The sequence below is a fragment of the Salvelinus sp. IW2-2015 genome, unplaced genomic scaffold, assembly GCF_002910315.2.
Source record: "Salvelinus sp. IW2-2015 unplaced genomic scaffold, ASM291031v2 Un_scaffold6280, whole genome shotgun sequence".
Taxonomy (NCBI): domain Eukaryota; kingdom Metazoa; phylum Chordata; class Actinopteri; order Salmoniformes; family Salmonidae; genus Salvelinus; species Salvelinus sp. IW2-2015.
In genome coordinates this window covers 27,401-34,900 of record NW_019947543.1, presented here as the reverse complement: position 1 = coordinate 34,900, position 7,500 = coordinate 27,401, and the positions used below count along the sequence as shown (strand labels likewise).

General features: G+C 47.9%; 1 pseudogene; it reads left to right on the top strand.

Annotated features, from left to right (window-relative positions):
- The window catches only part of LOC112078797 (transmembrane channel-like protein 6), a 16,859-nt pseudogene that overhangs the window by 2,861 nt on the left and 6,498 nt on the right, over positions 1–7,500 (top strand).

The following is a 7,500-nucleotide window of genomic DNA, read 5'->3' as shown; positions in this document are numbered from 1 at the left end:
AAATTAATCACTAACCTTTGATTATCTTCATCAGATGACACTCATAGGACTTCATGTTACACAATACATGCATGTTTTGTTTGATTAAGTTCATATTTATATAAAAAATCTGAGTTTACATTGGCGTGTTAGATTCACTAGTTGCAAAAACATCAAGTGATTTTGCATAGCCACATCGTTTCAACAGAAATACTCATCATAAATGTAGATGATAATACAAGTTATACACATGGAATTATAGATATACCTCTCCTTAATGCAACACTGTGTCAGATTTCAAAAAACTTTACGGAAAAATAAACCATGCAATAATCTGAGACGGAGCTCAGAACAATAGCCAAATTAGCCGCCATGTTGGACTCAACAGAAACCAGAAAATACATGATAAATGTTTCCTTACCTTTGATGAACTTCATCAGAATGCAGTCTAGGAATCCCAGGTCCACAATAAATGCTTGATTTGTTCGATAATGTCCGTTATTTATGTCCAATTAGCTACTTTGGAATTGTTTACCAAACTCCCTAACCAAAGTCACAAAGCGCGTCCACTATAACGTGACGAAATTTCCAAAAGTTCCGTTACAGTCAGTAGAAACATGTCAAACGATGTACTGAATCATCTTTGAAATGTTGTTAACATACTTCTTGAATAACGTTCCAACCGGAGAATTACATCGACTTCAATTGACCGATGGAACGGAGCTGCTCTCCACGTGAACGCGCCTCTTCAATGCGTGATCACCTCGTGGCGGTGGTGACTAATTCCTGTCTCTTCGGCCCCCCTTCACATTAGAGTCATCAGACAAAGTTCTATTGACTGTTGACATCTAGTGGAAGCCGTAGGAAGTGAAAACTCATCAATATCTCGCTGTAATTTTCAATGAGAGCTTGGTTGAAAATCTGGCACCCCAGAAAAAATCCAAACAGGAAGTGGAACTCTCTCAGGTTTTTGCCTGCCATATGAGTTCTGTTATAACTCACAGACATAATTAACCGTTTTAGAAACTTCAGAGTGTTTTCTATCCAATACTACTAATAATATGCATATATAGCAACTATGACATAGGAGCAGGCCGTTTACTCTGGGCACCTCTGTGCACCTTTCATCCAAGCTACTCAATACTGCCCCTGCAGCCATAAGAAGTTAACTTCCTCTCCTCTCTAGGTCGTAGTCGAGGTGCTATTATCTCTAGTACTATAACAGACCATGAAGTTGAGAAGACGCAGACAGAGCAGGCCTTCCATAAAAGACTTTTCCCGCTCCGCACGGCCCAGTATCCGTGGTTACGGCATGGAGTCAGACTGCATGGAGAGCGAGGCGCTGGATGAGGAGGGTGAGGTCACTCACTTAAACGCAACACACGCACTGAAATACCAACATTTTTGTTGTTGTAATGATGTCATAACCTCACGCATAACTATGTGTGTGTCTGTCCGTCTCTCTGTGTGTGTGTCTGTCCGTCTCTCTCTGTGTGTGTCTGTCCGTCTCTCTGTGTGTGTGTGTGTCTGTCCGTCTCTCTGTGTGTGTGTGTGTGTCTGTCCGTCTCTCTGTGTGTGTGTCTGTGTCTCTTGTTGTGTGTCTGTCCGTCTCTCTGTGTGTGTGTCTGTCCGTCTCTCTGTGTGTGGTGTCTGTCCGTCTCTCTGTGGTGTGTGTGTGTCTGTCCGTCTCTCGTGTGTGTGTGTGTGTCTGTCCGTCTCTCTGTGTGTGTGTGTGTCCTGTCCGTCTCTCTGTGTGTGTGTGTGTCTGTCCGTCTCTCTGTGTGTGTGTGTGTGTCTGTCCGTCTCTCTGTGTGTGTGTGTGTGTCTGTCCGTCTCTCTGTGTGTGTGTGTGGTCTCCGTCTTCTCTGTGTGTGTGTGTGGTCTGTCGTCTCTCTGTGTGTGTGTCTGTCCGTCCCCTCTCTGTGTGTGTGTGTCTGTCCCGCTCTCTGTGTGGTGTGTCTGTCCGTCTCTCTGTGTGCGTGTCTGTCCGTCTCTCTGTGTGTGTGTCTGTCTCTCTGTGTGTTGTCGTCTCTCCGTGTGTGTGTCTGTCCGTCTCTCTGTGTGTGTGCGCTGCAGGGCGTAAGCGTGACCAACTGGTCAACAACCTTCAGACCTCTCTCTGAGTGACCGGGTCAGGATGCTGCGAGCCATGCCTCTCTCTGTGGCAGAGAAGAGTGAACTAAGGTATCTATACTCCTCTACCATCCCTCTATCCTGCTGTCCATCTCTCTCTCTTTCTCCATCCCTCTATCCTGCTGTCCATCTCTCTCTCTTTCTCCATCCCTTTATCCTGCTGTCCATCTCTCTCTCTTTCTCCATCCCTCTTATCCTGCTGTCCATCTCTCTCTCTTTCTCATCCCTCTATCCTGCTGTCCATCTCTCTCTCTTTCCTCCATCCCTCTATCCTGCTGTCCATCTCTCTCTTTTCTCCATCCCTTTATCCTGCTGTCCATCTCTCTCTTTCTCCATCCCTCTATCCTGCTGTCCATCTCTCTCTCTTTCTCCATCCCTCTATCCTGCTGTCCATCTCTCTCTCTTTCTCCATCCCTCTATCCTGCTGTCCATCTCTCTCTCTTTCTCCATCCCTCTATCTGCTGTCCATCTCTCTCTCTTTCTCCATCCCTTTATCCTGCTGTCCATCTCTCTCTCTTTCTCCATCCCTCTATCCTGCTGTCCATCTCTCTCTCTTTCTCCATCCCTCTATCCTGCTGTCCATCTCTTCTCTCTTTCTCCATCCCTCTATCCTGCTGTCCATCTCTCTCTCTTTCTCCATCCCTCTATCCTGCTGTCCATCTCTCTCTCTTTCTCCATCCCTCTATCCTGCTGTCCATCCTCTCTCTTTCTCCATCCATCTCTCCTCTGCCATCTCTCTCTCTTTCTCCAACCCTCTATCTGCTGTCCATCTCTCTCTCTTTCTCCAACCCTCTATCCTGCTGTCCATCTCTGTCTCTTTCTCCAACCCTCTATCCTGCTGTCCATATCTCTCTCTTTCTCCAACCCTCTATCCTGCTGTCCATATCTCTCTCTTTCTCCATCCCTCTATCCTGCTGTCCATCTCTCTCTCTTTCTCCAACCTCTATCCTGCTGTCCAATATCTCTCTGTCTATTTCTCCTATCTCTCTATCCTCTCTCTCTCTCCTATCAATTCAATTCAAGGGCTTTATTGGCACGGGAAACATGTTAGCATTGCCAAAGCAAGGGAAGTAGATAATAATATACAAAAGTTAAATCAACAAAAATGAACAGTAAACATTACACTCGCAGAAGTATCTCTCTCTCTCCTCCCTGCAGCTCTATCAGTAGGTCTCTCCCACCATCCTCTCTGTCTCCTCCCTGCAGCTCTATCAGTGGTCTCTCCCACCATCCCTCTCTCTCTCCTCCCTGCAGCTCTATCAGTAGGTCTCTTCCACAAGTGAGTGACAGAGGAATAGAGTATCATCTTGTAACCACCATCCGTCTCTCTCCCCTCCTCCCTTTTCCCTCCCCCACCCCTTTCTCCCCCCATCCTCTCTCTCCCCTCTCCCTCTCTCCCCATCCCTTCTCCTCCCATCCCTCTCTCTCTCCAGGAGGTTGGCTGGCAGGAAGGGTCAACGCTCCAATCACAGTCAGATCCCGTGCTGCAGCCAGCTCAAGTATCACATCATCATCGTACGTCTCACAGTCAGATCTCCTGCTCCAATATTACATTGGTCCAGTTCCTGATACATTTCAGGCGTCCACCTCGTCATGCACTCTGCAGCCGGCCGGCAGATTGCTGGGTCATGTGATGTGGTTGCTATCTGACATGTTGAAACCTATCCAGGCTCAGCTGATCTGTCTAGACAACAATCATGGTGTTTGTCTTAGTTTCTGTGGAAGTCAGGGGTTTACAGCTGTGGTTCTCCCAGCAGTCGTCACGACAGACAGACGGACGGACGGACGGACGGACGGACGTATGTGATGTTGGTGGTGTTTACTGTAGCTAGTTTACTGTTGTCCAGGCTTAATGGCCCTGTGAGGGTGAATCATACGGTCCATTCTCTAGACTAGACCCTGCTCATTATGGGTGATCATACAGTCCATTCTCTTAGACTTGGCCCTGCTCATTATGGGTGAATCCTACGGTCCATTCTCTTAGACTAGACCCTGCTCATTATGGGTGAATCATACGGTCCATTCTCTTAGACTAGGCCCTGCTCATTATGGGTGAATCATACGGTCCATTCTCTTAGACTGACCCTGCTCATTATGGGTGAATCATACGGTCCATTTCTCTAGACTAGACCCTGCTCATTATGGGTGAATCATACGGTCCATTCTCTTAGACTAGACCCTGCTCATTATGGGTAAATCATACGGTCCATCTCTTAGACTAGGCCTGCTCATTATGGGTTAATCATACAGTCCATTCTCTTAGACTAGACCCTGCTCATTATGGTGAATCATACAGTCCATTCTCTTAGACTAGGCCTGCTCATTATGGGTGAATCATACGGTCCATTCTCTTAGACTAGACCCTGCTCATTATGGGTGAATCATACGGTCCATTCTCTTAGACCCCTGCTCATATGGGTGAATCATACGGTTTATTCTCTTAGACTAGCCCTGCTCATTATGGGTGAATCATACGGTCCATTCTCTTAGACTAGACCCTGCTCATTATGGGTGAATCCTACGGTCCATTCTCTTAGACTAGGCCCTGCTCATTATGGGTGAATCATACGGTCCATTCTCTTTAGACTCTGCTCATTATGGGTGAATCATACGGTCCATTCTCTTAGACTAGACCCTGCTCATTATGGGTGATCATACGGTTCCATTCTCTTAGACTCTGCTCATTATGGGTGAATCATACGGTTTTATTCTCTTAGACTAGGCCCTGCTCATTATGGGTGAATCATACGGTTTATTCTCTTAGACTAGGCCCTGCTCATTATGGGTGAATCATACGGTCCATTCTCTTAGACTAGACCCTGCTCATTATGGGTGAATCCTACGGTCCATTCTCTTAGACTAGACCTGCTCATTATGGTGAAAACATACGGTCCATTCTCTTAGACTAGACCCTGCTCATTATGGGGTAAATCATACGGTCCACTTCTCTTAGACTAGCCTGCTCATTATGGGTTATCATACTCCATTCTCTTAGACTAGACCTGCTCATTATGGGTGAATCATACGGTCCATTCTCTTAGACTAGACCTGCTTCATATGGGTGAATCATACGTTTATTCTCATAGACCTGCTCATTATGGGTGAATCATACGGTTATTTCTTAGACTAGAGCCCTAGCTCCAATTATGGGTAAATCATACGGTCATTCTCTTAGACTTATCTAGGCCTCTGCTCATTATGGGTGAATCATACGGTCCATTCTCTTAGAGCTCTGCTCATTATGGGTAAATCATACGGTCCATTCTCCTTAGACTCTGCTCATTATGGGTAAATCATACGTCCATTCTCTTAGACTAGCTGCTCATTATGGGTAATCATACGGTCATTCTCTAGACTAGCCTGCTCATTATGGGTAATCATACAGTCCATTCTCTTAGACTGGCCCTGCTCATTATGGGTGAATACTACGCTTTTATGGGTAATCATATAGTCTTCTCTTAGACTAGACCCTGCTCATTATGGTGAATCATACGGTCCATTCTCTTAGACTAGACCCTGCTCATTATGGGTTAATCATCAGTCCATTCTCTTAGACTAGGCCCTGCTCATTATGGGTAAATCATACGGTCCATTCTCTCTAGACTCTGCTCATTATGGGTGAATCATACAGTCCATTCTCTTAAACTAGGCCCTGCTCATTATGGGTGAATCATACGGTCCATTCTCTTAGACTAGACCCTGCTCATTATGGGTGAATCATACGGTTTATTCTCTTAGACTAGGCCCTGCTCATTATGGGTGAATCATACAGTCCATTCTCTTAGACTAGACCCTGCTCATTATGGAGGGACGTCAAAGCAGAGTTTCTCAGATGGCGCAGTTGTGGAGGCAACTAAGTTATTATGAGACATTTTTAGTTAATGAGGAACAGAATGTGTGTGTCCTATAATTCTAATTCTCTTTTAATGTGACACAAACATTTGTAGTTGACACTGACCCTCTCTTCCCTCCAGGCTCTGAGACAGAGCTGGTACAGCTGTCTCTCCTTCCTCACTCCCTACAGCTGTGGCAGGTAAGGCTGTCTCTGTCTCTCTTCCTCACTCCTACAGCTGTGGCAGGTAAGGCTGTCTCTGTTCTCTTCCTCCACTCCCTACAGCTGTGGCAGGTAAGTCTGTCTCTGTCTCTCCTATCCCTCGTTCAGTCTCTCTTCCCACTCCCTACAGCTGTGGCAGGTAAGTCTGTCTCTGTCCTCTCTTCCTCCACTCCCTACAGCTGTGGCAGGTAAGTCTTGTCTCTCTGTGTTCTTCTCCTTCCTCCACTCCCTTACAGCTGTGGCAGGTAAGGCTGTCTCTGTCTCACATTGTACCTCTCTGTTCTTTCTCACCATCTCTGTTCCTCTTCCCCAGGTGGCGCTGAAGAGGGTGAGCGGTCGTTTCGGCACCGGCGTCCTCTCTTACTTCCTGTTCGTCAAGACCCTCCTCTTCTTCAACATCTTCCTGTTCCTGGTCACGGGTTTGTTCCTGGCCCTGCCCAGGCAGTACACCCCCCACGTTAACCCAGGGACACGAAGCCTTCTCTGGGCTGGAGCTGCTCACTGGAGGGTAAGAACCAGACATTCACCCCGAACCAAACACACTGTCCCATACCTCCAAACTGCACCAGGCAGCACACCCTCCAAACTGCACCAGGCAGCACGCCCCTCCAAACTCACCAGGCAGCACGCCCCCAAACTGCACCAGGCAGCACGCCCCTCCAAACTGCACCAGGCAGCACGCCCCTCCAAACTGCACCAGGCAGCACGCCCTCCAAACTGCACCAGGCAGCACACCCCTCCAAACTGCACCAGGCAGCACACCCCTCCAAACTGCACCAGGCAGCACACCCCTCCAAACTGCACCAGGCTGCTCACTGGAGGGGATCCCCATACCAAACATACCACCCCCTCTAACACCCTCCCTCCTGCCCCTCGCTCTCTCTCTCTCCCTCGCTCCTCTTCCCTCCTCGCTTCCTCCCGAACCCTCGCTCCCTCCCTCCCTCCCTTGCTCTCCTCCCTCCCTTGCTCTCTCTCTCCCTCTCCCTCCCCCCCCTCTCCCCTCCTCTCTCTCTCTCTCTCTCTCTCCTCCTCTCTCTCCCCCTCTCCTCTATCCCTCTCTCCCTCTCCCTCCCTCTCTCTCCCTCTCTCCTCAGGGTTATTTCTCAGACTCAGTGATGTACTATGGTTACTATAGTAACTCTACCCTGTATAAGGACTGTAGAGTCACTAGTAGCAGTATGGACCAGCAGCCCAGTCCCTCTGTATCTAGAAGGACAATGGAAACAGACTGTGGAGTGAAGCTGTCCTACAACATGCCCCTGGCATACTTCTTCACCATAGGAGTGGCTTTCTTCATCACCTGCATCATCCTCGTCTACAGGTGGGTGTGTGTC